The sequence below is a fragment of the Eublepharis macularius genome, chromosome 7, assembly GCF_028583425.1.
Source record: "Eublepharis macularius isolate TG4126 chromosome 7, MPM_Emac_v1.0, whole genome shotgun sequence".
Classification (NCBI taxonomy): domain Eukaryota; kingdom Metazoa; phylum Chordata; class Lepidosauria; order Squamata; family Eublepharidae; genus Eublepharis; species Eublepharis macularius.
Genome location: NC_072796.1, coordinates 96,842,036 through 96,860,011, shown reverse-complemented (window position 1 = coordinate 96,860,011; position 17,976 = coordinate 96,842,036). Strand labels below are relative to the sequence as shown.

The window sequence follows — 17,976 nt, the reverse complement described above, 5'->3', positions numbered from 1 at the left end:
CCTGATTTTATTAAATTATATCAATGTTGGATATGTCCACTGGAGATGTGTTTGAAGATCTGGAATGTAGTTTTAGTGTTTGCCAAATCAAAAACATGTTGGGTTATAAAATATCAGACGATCATCATGCTGTTTAGATGTAACCTTTCCTGAGGGAGTGATCAGAGTTGGCCATGCATCCTCTCCCCACCTCTCTCCTATTTCTCTCACTTTGAGAAATGATCAAATCATTTCCTGATTTGGTCATTCATGTGTCCCCATGGAGATTATGGGTAGCAGTGCACAAGGCCATGTGACCCTGAGACCTACTTCTTCTCTCTCACCCACTTCATATGGCTACACAGTCATGTGGTGCGAGCAAAATTGTTTCCAGGAGCTAAAAAGCAAGCAAGAGGTTTATAGTGAAAGAAAAAGTGATGCACGAGTTTTTTCTAACAAATATAGGATATAATAGTGTAGTAGTTGCAGTGATCGACCAGGAAGATTGAGCTTCAAATACTTGCTCATTGTGAAACACACAGGATGACCTTGGCCCAGTCACTTTCTCTCAACCTAAGCTATGCCACAGTATTTTGTGAGGATAAAGTGGAGAAAGAGAACCCTGAGTTCGTTAGAGGAAGGGTATGATAAAATCATAAAAAGAAATCACATGACAGATTAAAACCATAATTATATATTTCTGTTCATATGCAAGTACATCATTAACTTGATCCTTTGACGGAACAACCAGAAGTTGGTCACATCTTCTATCCCTTACCTGCTCATACTAGTAAAGTAACATGATGGGACCTCCACATATTAGGCCATACTCATACAGGCTTAATCAACACAATCTTTCTCTTCTTTTCTGGGGAAGAAAAATCACATTTTTGAGTGGTTGTGAAGGCACACAAACACCTACCTGAAGCTGGGATGCTATTATGCTGAATGGAGCCCACAACACTGCCAACTGCCAGTACATGGCCAGTCATCAGCCAGCCTCTGATCAACTGGGTTGAAGTGGTCTTCTAAGTGTTTTCCAGGAACCACAGGATTCATGAGACACTAATTAGAGGTGCCTCAATGAGAAGATAAAAAATCACAGACAAGCTTCTCTAAATGGCGGTTTGCTCAACAGCAATAATCTTTCAAACAATGTACAGGTGCATTGGAGTTTTGAGGTGTTCTAGGATACATTCTGACTATCCTAGGATATGTAAGACAATACTCAAGTACAGTTTGCCTGGACACTGCTACACACAAACAAATTGTTTCCTAGAAAATTCCCAGAATCCTTGACAAGTTGAAATGAAATACATTACTTGAAGGTATTAAGTTTGAAAATATTACGAGTGTATACTTTTGTAAAAGTAATCGGTAACAGAACAATACATCTTACAATGTATATGCAAGAACACCATAGCAGGATTTGTATAGTCACAGCTGAAACACACTTGATTGAATGACCACACAGGTACCAACGTATTACATTTACTTCATAGATGGTGTTTGCTTTTAAAAAAATCATAATTGTTAATGAAAAAAAATCTTTTACTTAACTTTGCCCATTACTACAAAACTTCTTGCCAAGAAACTCATTTGTTTGAATGTTTGCATCATAAAAAATCCTCAATGGTTTAAAATAAAGTTTTTTTAAAACAGTTAAATAAATATTTAGAAAAACCTTACAGAATGTTTTTTTCAACTTTACTTAACATACCATATGAAAACTTTCTGTATCCACAAGTTAGACTTTAACATATTAAAATGTTTTTTATTATATTTTGTTTGATTGCATTGAGCAAAATGAAAGTCTCTAAGAAGCTCGATAATTAATATTTGCTAGGAGCTTTGAAGATGAAAAAAGTAATATGCTAAATCCTTTTTCTGTTCCTTGCTAATATTACAAATATTTTCATCCATCAAGTACTAGTTATTTCACTCGTGCGATTAATTAAACATTTGCAATTTGTTTATTCAATAGGGAGATGGATTCAGTCCAATTTTGAAGCAGTACAAATGCATAAAGAACCAGAAACTACCAAAGTCACTAGCAGAGGGAAGAAGATATTAGGACATAGCAACATGGGATACTGTGATGTGAGTGACCAGATTTTCCCAGAGTTTTCAAAATGAAAATGTGGGGTCGCCACTTAGACCAGGTCTGAAGGGGGGAGGCACAGCTGAGGCACAGCTGGCTGGGACCAGAAAAAGTGCCTTCTCTGCTATCACTGCCATATAGGGAATACCTTGCCTTACCCCCCCCCCAACACGTGAGAGTAGCCAGTTCCCTAAGGGGCTTTCAGACAGGCTTGAAGATCTGCCTGATCTGGACAACCTTTGATTTCTTTTTAAAATGCTAGTTCCATTTTATATTTACATTTTTATTCATAAAACATCTTATTCTATTCTTATCCATCCTACAGTGATTAATATGATGTACAATCTTCTTTAAGGTAAAAGCACAGCAGGTAACATACCCTAGTACAACCAGCAAAAACAAAACCCATTTTATTTTAAAGCAAGCCCATTCCACATGATACGCTTTAAGCCAGCATTTCTGAGTGTTCACACCAATTGATGCTGAATCAGCCTGGGCTCCTGTCATTCTGCACTGCATGACCTCAAGATGATTTGAGGTCTGCTTTCTTATTCCAGATGAGTTGAGATGTGTCTGTTTGAAGTCGGCTGGAGCGAACATCACTTTTTAAAAATTTCAGCACGTGTCTTAATGTTGCCCAAGGTGTCCATCCAACTGTAGCCAGTTTGGTGTAGTGGTTAAGAGGAGCAGGACACTAATCTAGAGAACTGGGTTTGATTCCCCATCCCCACTCCTTTGCTTGAAGCCTGCTGGGTGACCTTGGGTCAATCACAGCTTCTAGGAGCTCTCTCAGCCCCACCCACCTCACAGGGTGATTGTCATGTGGATGATAATAACATACTTTGTAAACCAGTCTGAGTGGGAGTTAAGTTGTCCTGAAGGGTGGTATTTAAATTCTGCACACGCAGAAAACACATCAGTGGCAACTCAACAGTGGTTTCAAAAAAGTTGCCTTACGTGTGCATGGAAAAGCCAGGGAAAGGTCAATTCTGCTTCTCACACCTCATTTCTTCATACGGAAATCTGGAGATTGAGGGAAGCAGAACAGAATCAGAATTGCCCTAAATTAACTGTGTGGAATGGGCCACACTCTTTGCTTATCAGTGGAAACTATATAATGAAGGGCAATAAGGGCCATAAAGTGGTCTCCAAAAGAGAGGTCAGTGGAATTGAACAAGACGTCTTTGCAGGTTTCTTGATACCATTGTGAAAGAGAACTGAGTGGGAAGATGTATCTCCTCTACAACAGCATGCCCAGTCATGACTTGCCACCAAAGGGAAACATTTCTGTGTCAAAAGCTAGCTCTAAACACTTCTGTACTGAAGTTCAGCACAACATAAGGTCCATCAGTGTGAGACCTATAAATAACACTTTGTTCTTTAAAGCTCTAATGTGCTTGGTTCTTGAATATTTATACTAGAAAATAAAATTACAATAGAATATCACAAGAAAAATTAATAAAAACCATATTTATCAAAACCACATTGAAAATGAGGCAAGATTTTAAAAGAAAAGTTTTCGCTTCCATTTCAAAGAAAGTAGAGAGGAAGACAAACAAATTTTGCAAAGACAGCTGTTCTGCAAATCCAGAGTGTAGCAGAAACGGTCTCATTTCTTGGGGAGGCTAACGTTGCTTTTTCAAAAGGTGGAAAAGGGAGGCAAGCCCTATCAATAACGAATAGTCGGAAAGAAGCAGGCATTCCCGGAGATATTCAGGAACCAAACCCATTAACTCTTTAAAGCCCCTTGATTTGGAAGCCAGCATAGTTTTTTTTTCAAAACAGGTGAAAAAGAAACATTACTGACTCATCATGATCAATTTTACTTCTTGATTAAATTTCTGGACTGTGGTCAGTCCCACATAGACAGCTTGCCAGAAGTCCAGTCTGGAGGTCACCACAGCATAAACAGGGGTGGCCCAAACACTAGGCAGCCCTAGGCAATTGTCCAGAGCACCAGAGGTGGATGATGCCAGGAACAGCAAGTGGCAACTCTTGGCTGCAGCCCCAGTGCCACCTTGGGCCTGTTCACCTAGTCTGCTTTCCCATTCCCATGAAAAATGGAAGAAAGCAAGAAGAAAGAGCAGGAAGTCACACCACTCACCAGCTCTGCCATTGCCATCACTAGTCTTCCCATGTACCTGTCTTGCAGTGTGGTTGTTATATATTGGGTTAAAATAGGGCTTAGCAAAGCCTCTGAGAGTATTGAGTATTATGCACTGTGTTGAGCTTCAGGTTGAGTCAAGGTTCTTACTCTTATTGGTTACATTCTGCAGGCAGCAGACAATCAGTCCTCTCTAATAAAGACCAATCACTGGCCTGCCGATCTAATACATTGTATATAGTTCATGCAAATGGTAGGATTGTAGAGAACACTTTTCTATTGATTACTGGTTATTATCAGGGCATGGTTTGTATGTATATATTGGCTCACATTGAGCTTCTGAGTCTGTCTGCTGACGTCTGTTCTGGCTTGCAATAAAGCATGTTGTCTTGAGCTGAAACCACTCTGGGCTGAAATCATTATGAGCATCAGGCTCAATATTTAATAGTGGTGGTTCCTCCTCTCCTGGGTCTGAGCACACCTGGCTCAAAGGCTTGGCTCTGTGTGTGGCAGCTGTCTTTGCACCCAGGCCACAGTGAGTATGGTTGGTGCCCAGCCAGCTTAGGGTGCTGAAGACTTTTGGGACAGCACTGAGCATAAATAGCGGTGACTGTGTCTCTGACTTCCAGGAGTACTTGCATCTGGCAACAGCTGAAGGTAACAAAAGGCTCTCTGGGCAATAGTAGTTTCCTGAGAATCAAGGAGCAACCCAGGATCCAGAAGTTTTTCCAGTTTGTGAAAATTATCTGCAAAGCAGGAGACATGCACTGAAGCAAGGCAAATGATAAGAGATAAACTGTGTGCTTAAGATTATCCTTAGATGAGTTCTTCAGTGCTTTTGGAAGTTATAGTGCAAGATTGTGCAAACAGTAAAGCATGGAAAGCAATGGACAGCAAAGTTTAAAGCCCTTCACCCACCCACTCTGTTTCTGATATGTTAACGAAGTGATTCCCCTCCATGCTGGATGGGCATATGAAGAAATTTCCTCAGCCACATCTTGTTTGGCCCTTTCTATGCCTCTACTGCCTCTAAAGGCCTCTACTATGCCTTTCTGAGAAGGAATTGCAGAAGGAATGCACCATTTCTGAATGTGGAAATGGCCTGTTCCTTCTGTCTGTGCAACTTCCTTTCCTTACATTACAGAAAAGGTGCAATAGGAGAGCTTGTCTGAAGATTTGCAGTACGTTAGAGGAGGGGGAGAGGAAGGGAACAAGCACCTGGGAGCAAACCATAATCTGACACAGCTGCAGATATTTGAGTTTTGATTTGCCAAGCACGTTACAGATCTGGACACCTGTGAACTGAGTAAAACTTATTATGACCAAATCATTGCCCTAACAATGATGATGAAAGGGATAAATATGGAAAGAAAGCACCACATCCTGCTTCTGCCTGAGCTGCTGAGAATTCTATCTGCTGTAAACTCCTTGCAGGAACAACACAGAACTGTAATTCTTCAAAATGTTGGCTGATAGTTGATCTTGGAAACAGAATCCATTCCTTGAAAGAAACCAGGCCCTGCTGCAATCCTAAACACACTTGCAAAGGAGAAGGATTCCCTTTTCATGTTGCTGGCAAAGTTGCCTCTGTCACTCCTGGCCAGGCCAGGTATGTATAAATACTTTCATCCCCATAGTTGGGCTTCGATTTTTGTTCACAAAGCAGACAAACTACAGGAATGGGCGGTGTGCCCTTGTATGTCTTGTAAAAATGCCAGGAAGCCAAACCACATGGGTGGAAGTTTTAATGGTTACCTGGACAGTGATCAGTGGTGAAAAGGGTGTGTAAAAGGAGCCAGGGGTTAAGGAGACTGCCTTACCTGAGCATAGGGTCTGATGAAAATCAACATACTGCACAACCAAGAAAAAGATGCAGATACAAAAGCCAAAAGATTGTAGTCACTGGTTGACGTAGATATATACTGCACTTGTGATTAACACATTTTCATTAAGAATCAGTCACTTTAATATGAAGATGTGTACAGACAGCTCTGCAACATCTGAGGATGTCGGAGATCATTCCAGCTAGCATCTGGAATTAATTATGTTTGAGGATCTGGCTCCTTATATTCTCTCTTCAGAGAACTGGTCCACTGTGCTAAATCTGAGCACTTTAAGCCAAACCATACTCTTTTTAAAGGAAAGCTCTGCCATTCATAATAGAAATACTTTTTCGTACGTCATGTTTGGATTTGATGTCATTTTGACTCTACCTGCAGCCCATATATATATATATATATAAATATATAATACAATATAATATTGACTATTAATAATATAAAAGTATAAATTAATATGAAACTCTGCAAAGTTCTATAAATAACAAGACGGTTGAGTCTCTAGCAGCATAAAATCTAAACATTGGCAGAGGGGGCTCAATAGGGGAAAGGGAGAGGCAAGGATAGCATTCAACACAGAGGATGGGGGTAACACAAGGACAACCACCTCTTTGTATGACCCTTGCCTTTCCTGGCTATTTAAATCTGCTGGAGGGGGACTGGCTGACTAGGTCTGAGAGGCAGTTAATGCCTCCTTAGGAGAGGGGGTGGTCACCCCAGACTTGAAACAGACTGTGGTGTATCCCCTACTAAAGATGCCTATCATGGACTCAGGAGGAGACCTCAGTAACAATCAATCAGTGTCAAACATTTCATTCTTAAACAAAGTGATTGAATAGGTGGTGGCTGGAAAATTTCAAGCATTCTTAGAGGAAGCGAATTATTTGGATCCTTTCCAATATGTTTTCAGGCCTGGTAATGGGACTGAAACAGCCTTAATTGCCATGGTGACCTGCGCCTGGAGATGAAGTGCAAATCTATTGACTGTCCTGGAACTTTCATCAGCTTTTGATACCATGATCATGTTTTTCTTCTGGGAGGCACTGTTTTGCAGTGGCTCTGGTCAAACCTGGAGGGTAGGTTTGCAGCAGGTGGTGCAGGATGGCCCCTTGGCCTTTGAGGTCCCACAAGGTCCATCTTATCCCCTATGCTCTTTAACATCTACATGAAACCTCTGGGTGAGGTCTTGCAGATATTTGGGCTGGGTTATTACCAGGGCTTTTTTTTCAGTGGGAACGTGGTAGAACGGAGTTCCGGCACCTCTTAAAAATGGTCACATGGCCAGTGGTCCCGCCCCCTGGTCTCCAGCCAGAGGAGAGTTTAGATTTTCTTCCGTGCCACTGTCTGGAGATCAGGGGACGGGGCCACCAGCCATGTGACCATTTTCACCAAGGGCAATTTAAACTTTAAAAAACTCCCCCCTTGTTCCAGCTGACCCAAAGTGATATTGTGCGGTCTTGAGTTCCACCATTGAGTTCCACCACCTCTTTTCCCAGAAAAAAAGCCCTGGTTATTACCAACATGTGGATGACACTTAGCTCTACTTTGCACTTCCAGCTGATTCCAGAAAGGCTGTAGAAACCTGAACTGGTGTCTGGAGACAGTTTTGGAGAGGGTATGGGTGGAAGTGCTACTGGTGAGAAAAAGTCTGACCTGGAATTTGTTTCATCCATTCTGGATGGGGTTGTACTCATCTTGAAGGAACAGGTCCATAGTTTGGGGGTGCCTCCTCCAGGCGCTTCTCCCAGGCCTAGAAACCTCCGAGAAGCTGCCCTCATCGCCACCAAGACTCGGACACCCCCACCGCCGAAACTCCGCTGCCGCTGTCTGAAGCCAGGCAGGCGGAGACACCTGAAGAGACTGTTGACTCCACCCACCCAGCAAAGCCCCAGATGCCCAGGAAACTGCTCTGCTCTCCCTCAATGCACGGCCCCCTCCTTGAGCAGCTAAAGCTGCCTGGAGGTATGGCCATATTAGTATTAGTATTATTACAAATGCAGGTGCAGAGCCTACAATCTGAATCAAAAGACATGCAAGGGGAAGCAATTCTTTATCTCTAGCAATTTCTGTGACAAATCACACTCTGAACTGCCTTTTTCTCCTGAGGTGAAAATATTGCTATCTGTATCTTTCCCTCGTGCAAAGAAATTTATCTGGCAATCTTCAGTGAAAAAAATATATGAAATGAAAAGGATTAAGTCCCTTTCCATGCTAGTCCTTCACAACTAGCATACACCAGGGAAAACTATTTGTTTCCAATCCTTGTCATTAAATTAGTATTTGTTTCTGCTTCTCAATTCTCTTTAATCATCTGCACTGGGATTTGTCTCCAATTTAATAATATTCTATATATTTTAGTAATTAATTTCTCCTCCTTATCTATATTTCAAATTAATTCTTTAAATTCAGTTAATAATCTGTTTAATTGATCTTTAATTTCCTTCTTTTAGAGAAAACTTAAAATTTGATGCTTTAGTAGCCATTTTATCCCTTCCAGAATCCTTCCTTCATTCCAGAATTGACTGCTATTATTTAATAGCGTCATATTTGGTGATTAAGGTGATTTGATTGAAAAAAGAGTATCTGTACCATAAACCATAACTTTTAACTGAAACAAATTTTGGATGATACAAAATGAGGGAGAGGGTCAATGAGGAAATCCCAGGGTATACTACCCTTTTCCATTTCCTCCATACCAAAATAGGGCCGTGAAGTGCTGACAACAAATTCAGCTTTAATTTTTTACACAAAGCATTGTCATAAAGAGAGTTTAAAACCCTAATTCTAACCAACTTACTTCCTTAAAAAAGTATAAACAAGGGATTAAATGTCTCAAATTATATGCATCATATTATAAAGAAATGTTTGGAATGCCTCACCCCCCTTCTCAAATAGGGTGATACCTTTAAAGTTTTGCCATTCTTGGGTTTTTAGAGTTAAAAATAAATTAATCTAATTTTAATTGCCTGTCCTTCAAAATCTTGTATGGAGATGTAACACATAGAATAGAAAAGATAACTTTGGGAGAACAGACATTTTAATCATTGGAACTCGAGTAGTCAAAGCTGTTTTCAGTTTTGCCCATCAGATCCATTTTTATCTACCTCCACAATATTTTATAATTATATTGATACATTTTATGTAAGTTTTTTGGAATGGATATTCCAAGATATCTAAAACTTTTCTGTATTAATAGTGTATTTAAAGTGTGAGAGCCGTTCAATTGAAATGTAGAGAGAATTTTATGGCGTAGCTCATATCATTGAATACATGCAATTAATAGGGGTTAGGGTGGCAGAGTTCTATAAACTCTACAGCTGCATCTTGCTGCATCACAATATCAGCTGTTGCCACATGCCCTTAAAGGGACAGCCCACTCACAGAATGCTGGCGATGTCTCTGCAAAACGTTTGTGGGCCATTTGGCTTCCATTTTTTTGGCACCTTTTCTGTGACTGTGGAAAGTGCATTCTCAGAAAAGGTGCTGAAAAAATAGAAGCCAAACAGCCCATAACCAAACAGCCCATAACCGACATCTGGATTCCTGTGGAATAGTCGCCAGCATTTGGTGAGTGGGCCATCCCTTTAAGTGGAAATGGCTATCATCTCCAGTTTGTAATGAGGCAGGAAGAGATGGAGCTGGTTTAGGTAGTTTTCTCTGTACTGCAAGTATGATCGTACCAATGACAGAGTAGGATGTCACTAAAGATATTTGAATTAAACATGCAATGAAATTTCCCTGCTCTTCCTAGCATCTTTGTGAACATGGAACAACTCCAGTTGGCTTCCCTGCCTCCTACCTGCATTTATATTTCTGTGCAGCAGAACCAGCTTTGTCAGCAGTATGTATCCTGTTCCCTTTGAAAATGCAGAGGTGATGTCTATTTCTTTAAGAAAACATGAAATCAAACCATTGCAAGAGGTTTGAATTTCACTTTATGTTGTCTGTCACCTCACCTCCCAATTCTTTTCCTTTATCAAGCCGATTTTGTTAGTTGAAATTTGCTCATGTCTATTTTTTATTTATTTACATTATTTATAGTCCACCCTTCTCACTGAGACTCAAGGCAAATTACACAATGTCCGTTCAGTCAGTTTCAGAGACATTTCAATAAATGCAAATTTGCAAAGCTTTAAAATTATTAGGAATCTAACACAGAGTCGAAGAAATTCTAAACAGAGCATAAGCAATTCTAACACTGACATGTTAAACAACATATAAACTATCCAATAAAATCATACTTACAGCAATATACAATACCCAGAAGTAAAGTCTATAGCCCCTATCCCTTTACTTATGCATCTTTTGGGGACTACTTCCTTACAGTACAACCTGCCTCTCTGAATAAAAAGCCCTATTGAATATTTCAGTTTTGCAGCATTTGTGGGACGCTGTAAAGTGGGAGTTTTCCTGGTCCTCTTCAGGTAGGCTGTTCCATTGGGTGGGGACACAGAATGCATGTGTATGGACAGCTGTTTTGCCATGTGTAAAGTGGCCCCTACAGAAGACCCTTTCAGATGAAAGAATCACTGGTGGCTGGTTCTGGTTTGAAAGCTGTCCATCATCTTTCTACTGGAGAAGTCCTCTGAAGCGTGAAGCAGGAGGGTGGGAAGTTGAGAAGGAAGCAAGAAAAGAGGGAGAGGCTATGGGGCAGGGAAGGGGAAAAGAAAACAGTGATGAAGGGGAAACGAGATATCCCCTGCAAGTTATTGTGGGTGTCCACTTGTAACATTCTATTTCTGCATGTGAAATTTCCACAGAATTAAAGGAATTCGTATGGCTCCAAAAACTTCAATTTATATTATTGTATTTCTAATAGTTCTCCAAAGAAATTCATTATGCATGTTTTTTCGAGTGACATATGAGAGAGCTGTTGAGAATGACAGGTGTGATAGTGTCTGAGCCAGTATTTCTTGATCGTTTATGATAATGTAGAGCAAGCAATTTAATTGCTTTGCTATTTTGCAATGTTTTAATTTCAGGTAGAAATACCAATACTATGAGCTGAAATAATCCAAATACCTGTAGGGCTGCTTTTTGTATGGCATGAGCCTTTTCACTGCTATTAGCTCTCTTAAAGTATGCAAATGCCACATGTCCTGTGTTTATACTTTGTAGGCATCAGGAGGACTATGACCTAGTATGAACTTGGGAGAGTTCACTAACAGTGTGAGCCTGAACAGAGTTACACTTTCCTATTGAAGTCAATAGGCTGACAAGGGAGTAATACATTTTAAGAGTGCTTTGCAATTTCCTTTACTTGTAGTAATGTTTAAAAAACTGTCACATTTTTTATCCTAGCTCAATCCAACAATCCTATTTCTTTGTTGTTATTTTTATGTTACTGACATTGATAGATGAGACGACAAAAACAGTGGTAACCAAAAAAAAAAAGTTTCCCTTTCTTGTGCCATGGGACAGTTACAAAGGCTTTCCTGGCTGCCTTTCTGTTCAGTTCCTCTGTTGACAACTTGAACCAGAGTTGCTTCCTGCATTTGGCTCATGCCAGTTGTCATGATCAACCGAGACTGAATATTTGTTTTAAAGATCAGTTTAATTCCTTGAAGATGAATGCTCTTGACATGTGTGCACATGTTGTTCCGTGGAGAACTGCACGTGCAAAGATCTGCTCTTCATTTCAAGCCAACAAATTACTACGACTATGTGGTACTCTTTCCTACAGGTGTTCATGTGCTGGGATTGTTTGAAGCACACTGTAGCTTAACACTGAACATATAATTTGGAAGAAGATATTTTCAGTGGAATACCCTCTGGGGATAGATGGATCGACTGTAAGTAAACAGCATGTCACCCCTGAGGAAAGAATTACTGCCATTAAAGCAGTAATTATTTTTGTCATAACGGAGTGGTTGGAAACTCCTTAAAGCACTGTCCCACTTTTAATGATCTGGAGCTTTGGATTTATTATACCAAGAGAGGTTAAAGGCTACATCAAAGCTGAACTGCAAATATGCTTGATTTTAAAGGGATTGCTATGTGCAAGGAGTTCAAGAAAAGTAACTATGCTACTGCCAATGAGTCAGTCAATATTTTAGCATTAAACTAGCTGAATTCATTACTTTGCATTGCTAAACTCTTCGTGGGTGGTTTTTATTCCTTGTTTTATTTCCTTCGAAAGTGTTGGCTCCTAAGCTGACAAAACTTACAGGCTGCCTCTCCTGCCAATGGAGTTCTATGAGAAGCAAGGGAATGATTTCACCTGATTTCTCTCTCTTTACTGCAGTTTCCCAATTTCCCTGGCTTTGGGGCCACATGCCTCCTGTGACTCCATGCATTGTCTTTCTGAGCAGCTGCTTGGGGAAGGGGAGCTTTGAGAAATCTATGTGCGACGTGCTGGTGGTTGGATACAATCCATTCATATGAAGGGTACTAATTCTAGGGTGGTAAGTAGGATGCTCTGTTGCAACAAAAGCCTTAAAGAAGAACATGTTCATTTAGTGTAAACTTTCATGAGCTGTTACCCTAAAATGGGGTCTCCTTGTGAGTTAGGGGAATTAGTGTTATGTATTGAGCTAGCTTCAAGGAGAACTAGGCTCCTAAGGTAACCAATCCTATCAGGAATTGGGATGTCAGCAACCAATCGTTATTCCTTGGACAGGAGCCAATTGCAATCAAGTAAACAGGATGTCTTTTGTTGTGTGCATGCAAATGAAGGATCCTAAAGCCCACGTTCTTATTGGGTTGTTATGGATATGGGGTGGAGTTGGGAGTGTATATATTGTGGCCCTTTCGGGGCCAGTTGTTCTTCTCTTGTACAATAAACTATACTATGAGCTGAAGTCACTGCCTGGCTGAATCACTTGCGGGGCCTACCCCAGTACTTAATACTGGTGACGAAGGTGGGATACAGCACGGGTATGCAGCCCCGCAAGAGGAGTGCCCAGAGCGAAATCACTACATGCGGATAGGCAGCCCCGCGCTGAGAGAAATCACGACATGCGGGTAAGCAGCCCCGCGCCACAGAGCTGAATCACGCCCAGCAAGGAATTGTCGCCTTGTCCAGCCGCACTCACTCGCCCCTCCGCCAGCGCAAGGGGACAATGGCTACCGCGGGCCACTTTGGGCTTTTTGACTCAGCCTCCGAGGACTGGGAGTCCTACATTGCGAGGTTTGAATTCTACCTTGAAGCAAATAAGCTGAAAGACGCTGAGCTGCAAAGGGCCACGTTCTTCAGCATCTGTGGGAAAACCACGTTCGAGATCGCCCGGGCGCTGGTAGCGCTGGCACAGCTCCAGGCGTTGGCGTTCAGCAAGATCAAAGACAAGCTCCGAGACCATTTCTCACCGCAGCCGTCGGAAGTTGCCAGCCGTCACGTCTTCCACAAGCGAGACCAAGCACACGGCGAGTCCGTTAGCAATTTTGTTACCGCCTTATGGAAAGCAGCAAGGAAATGCAACTTCCCAGACCTCGAGAATACTCTGCGAGACAGACTGGTGTGCGGTCTGCGGGATGAGAAGCTGCAGCGGCACCTGTTTGCAAAGAAGACACTCATGTTTAAAGAGGCCCTGGAGGAAGCCCTCACGGCGGAGACGGCCGAGCGGTCCACCAAGGAGGTGTGGCAGTCGAGCAGCCCGACCTTGGCCAAACGAGCAGAACCCATTCACCACGAGGGCCTCGCAAGTGACCCCGAGGAGGATGACGAAGTCAACCGGATGCAAGCCACCAGATCCCGGCGCTCCGAGCAGCAGCAGTACAGGGGGCCTCCATGTGCCAGTTGTGGGGGGACCCATGAGCGGTGGTACTGCGCATTCAGAGATGCAGAATGCCAAGCATGCAGGAGGAAGGGCCACATCGCACACGCCTGCAGGACAGCCAGGAAGGGAAGCTCCCCGCCGCCAAGACGGCCAGCAGAGAAGGGGCTGCGCCGGTCCAATGAGTGCAATGCCATAGAGGAGCACGCAGTCAGGACGTCCTGAGCACAAAGGCGACAGTACAGCCAAAGATACGCGTCACAGTGCAGATCGAGGGAACGCCATGTGAGATGGAAGTGGACTCCGGGTCAGCACTATCCATCATCTCGAAGGACCTCTTTGACCGAGTGTGCACCGGCAGGAGGAGCAAGCGCCTAGAGCCAAGCGACCTGATCCTGACGGACTTCCAGGGACGACGGGTTCCAGTGGCAGGAGTTGGCCTAGTCGAGGTCAGCTACAAGCAGTTCCAGGGCCCCCTCCGTGTGGTTGTAGTCAAGGGGCTCCTCACCAGTTTGCTGGGGCTTGATTGGTTCGAGGCGTTGGGCATCCACGTCACCGGGGTCCAACAAGTCAGCCAATCAGGCATCCGTGCAGTCTGCAAAGAATTTCCCGGCGTGTTCGATGGGTCCCTCGGCTGCTACAAGGGTCTGCCCGTCTCATTCAAACTGAATCCAGCTGCAGCGCCAGTCCGCCTCAAGGCACGCCGGGTCCCCTTCGCCCTCAAGCCGCGCATAGGAGTTGGACCGCCTGATCACACAGGGAGTTCTCGAGCCCGTGTCGCATGCCTGCTAGGAGACACCAATCGTCACGCCCATCAAGGCCAACGGGGATGTGCGAATCTGCGCAGACTACAAGTCCACTATCAACAAAGCACTGCAACAACACGCGTACCCCGTGCCGGTGGTCAGCCACCTTCTGGCATCCTTAGTGGGGGGACGCATATTCACAAAGATCGACCTGGCACAAGCATACCAGCAACTGCCAGTGGATGAAGCTACCGCGGAGGCGCAAACCATCGTGACCCACCGCGGAGCGTTCAAGGTCAAGAGACTCCAATTTGGGGTGAGCGTAGCCCCAGGCATCTTCCAGGGACTCATGGAGGGGTTGCTGCGGGGAATCCCGGGCATCATTCCGTACTTTGATGACGTCCTGATCGCGGGATCCGCCCCCTCCGAGCTCTCCGACAGGCTCCGGGAAGTGCTGCGCCGCCTCCAAGACGCGGGACTCAAGGTAAAGAAGGAGAAGTGCCAGTTCGGCATGCCCAGAGTAGAGTTCCTAGGATTCCTAATCGATGCAGACGGAATCCACCCAACGGATAGCAAGGTGCAAGCCATCTCCCAAGCTCCGCCACCTCGCTCCAAGAAGGAGCTCCAAGCCTTCTTGGGGCTACTGAACTTTTACCACACCTTCCTACCGCACAAGGCGTCGCTGGCGGAACCCTTACACCGCCTCCTGGAAAAAAACGCCAAGTGGACGTGGGACCGCAGGCATGCCCGTGCGTTTACAGCGGTCAAGGAGCTCCTGTCATCCGAGGCAGTGCTGACGCATTTCGACGAAAGCAAGCTGCTCATCCTTGCCAGCGATGCTTCTCCATATGGGATCAGCGCTGTGCTGAGCCACCGGATGCCAGACGGCCGGGAGGCGCCGATCGCCTACTTCTCAAGATCCTTGTCACGAGCTGAGCGGAACTACGCACAAATTGACAAGGAGGCCCTGACACTGGTAGCAGGACTCAAGAAGTTCCACGACTACGTCTACGGGCGGTGGTTCGAGATAACCACGGACCACAAGCCGCTACTCGGCCTATTAGCGGCGGACCGGCAAACGCCGCAAGTAATGTCGCCCCGGATGCTGCGCTGGTCGGTGTTCCTGTCTGCCTACGACTACCAGCTGTCCTACAGGCCGGGGAAGGCCATTGGGCATGCCGATGCCCTCAGCCGCCTGCCATTGCCAGAGCCTGCCGACGACCCCTCACCGGCCCACGGGGTCATGCAGATCGAGGACTTGCCACAGCCCCCCCTTGTGGCTTCGGACATAGCGGCACACTCTGCCAAGGACCCCACTATCTCCCGGGTCCTCAACTGGGTGTGGAGGGGGTGGCCAGCTGGGGGAGCTGAACCTGAGCTCCAACCATTTCACTCCCGCCAACTTGAGCTATCAGTGCACAAAGGGTGTCTACTCTGGGGGAGCAGCGTCGTTGTTCCCCCCAAGCTGCGACAGCGGGTGCTAGAGGCGCTGCATGTGGGGCACCCAGGAATAGTAAAGATGAAGGCGCTGGCCCGCAGCTATGTGTGGTGGCCAGGAATAGACAGGGAGGTGGAAGGATGGGTCCGGGCTTGCCAGCATTGCCAAGAAGCCCGGCCCGAAATGCCGCAAGCTCTGGTGCGTGCCTGGGAGACAACGCGAACGCCATGGTCGCGGCTCCACATAGACTTTGCGGGCCCCTTCCAAGGACACACTTTCCTAGTCATTGTGGACTCATACTCCAAGTGGCTGGAGGTAGTCCCGGTATCAGCCATGACGTCGGGAGTTGTCATCCGCGCCCTTCGGCGCCTAATTGCAACACACGGGCTGCCGGACACCATCGTGTCGGACAACGCCGCCCAGTTCACGTCGCGGGAATTTCAAACGTTCCTGGAGAACAATGCCATCCGGCACGTCACATCGGCGCCGTTTCATCCCTCCACGAACGGGCAAGCGGAGCGCATGGTGAGGTCAACGAAGGAGTCACTGCACAAGCTCGGCCGGGGGGATTTTAGCCAGTGCCTGCTGGACCTCTTGCTGCGTCAACACATCACCCCCCATGCCACGACGGGCCGGAGCCCAGCAGAGCTGCTAATGGGATGGAGGTTGACCACACTACTGGATCGGCTGCACCCAGACTTCACACCCGATGCCAAAGGAGAGACGGAGGCACCGGACCCGCCCCGAGCGTTCCAGCCAGGCGACCAAGTGTATGCCCGGAACTACGGGGCCGGGCCAGTCTGGATACCGGCAACCATCTCCAGGACTACTGGACCCGTCTCCTACGAAGTAGCCGACTCCGAGGGCAAGATCTACCGCCGGCACATCGACCAGCTGCGGAAACGATGGCCACCGCGAGAGCCGGAACGGGACGGTAACTTGCCCCCTTGTGTCACAGAGACTAGAGAGGTAGCTGGCGCAGCAACCGGGAGCCACCCGGGCGGGCCGCGGGGGAGCCACGACCTGCTACCAATGACACACGGCGCTGCCGGCGCCGCCGAGACAACCCCCTCCATTCCTGCTGGGGAACCGGCAACCGATAGCGAGGGACCGACCGCGGGGAGCCAGAACACAGAGGGGTTGCGCAGGTCCCAACGGGTGCGCCAACCACCGGCCTTTCTGGGGGACTATGTTTGGAGCGGGGCGCCCCAAGCTTAGGGGGGAGGGGTGTTATGTATTGAGCTAGCTTCAAGGAGAACTAGGCTCCTAAGGTAACCAATCCTATCAGGAATTGGGATGTCAGCAACCAATCGTTATTCCTTGGACAGGAGCCAATTGCAATCAAGTAAACAGGATGTCTTTTGTTGTGTGCATGCAAATGAAGGATCCTAAAGCCCACGTTCTTATTGGGTTGTTATGGATATGGGGTGGAGTTGGGAGTGTATATATTGTGGCCCTTTCGGGGCCAGTTGTTCTTCTCTTGTACAATAAACTATACTATAAGCTGAAGTCACTGCCTGGCTGAATCACTTGCGGGGCCTACCCCAGTACTTAATAATTAGTATGCAAGGAGAGGCAGGGAGAGACAGGTAACTGCGTGATCTTGTCCACATACGTATACGAGGATTGTCCCTTCTAGAGAACTCTATCAATAAACAAGCAGGTGTTCAATCAAAAGGAGTTTTAATAAAAATTAATAAAGATCAATTGCACACAAATAGACGTAACTAGAAAGCAGGGAGGAAAATTGGAGAAAGTTGCGGGATTGGATGATAGTTACCAGTCTAGAAGAGGGCATGCATAAGACAGAGTACTGAGCAACCAGTGCTTCAATGCAGGAATGGCGCAGATGGAAGTCTGAAGGTGGATGCTGGATTCAAGGGCATGCACACAACTATGGTAGAGGGGCAGTCCAATTATATTGTAGACTGTACCGTGGGGCAGAATTACATCTTTTGCCCCCCAAACAATAACTTTATGGTTGTCTCTAGGTTGAGATAATGAATTGGAAAGCTATGTCCAGGGTGAGACAATAAAACTGGAGAGATTTGATAAAGT

At 45.4% G+C, this 17,976-nt stretch overlaps 1 pseudogene; it reads left to right on the top strand.

The window, feature by feature from the left end:
- The first annotated feature begins 13,083 nt into the window (after window positions 1-13,083).
- On the top strand, window positions 13,084-17,136 carry LOC129333958 (uncharacterized protein K02A2.6-like; annotated as a pseudogene).
- The last annotated feature ends 840 nt before the right edge of the window (window positions 17,137-17,976 follow it).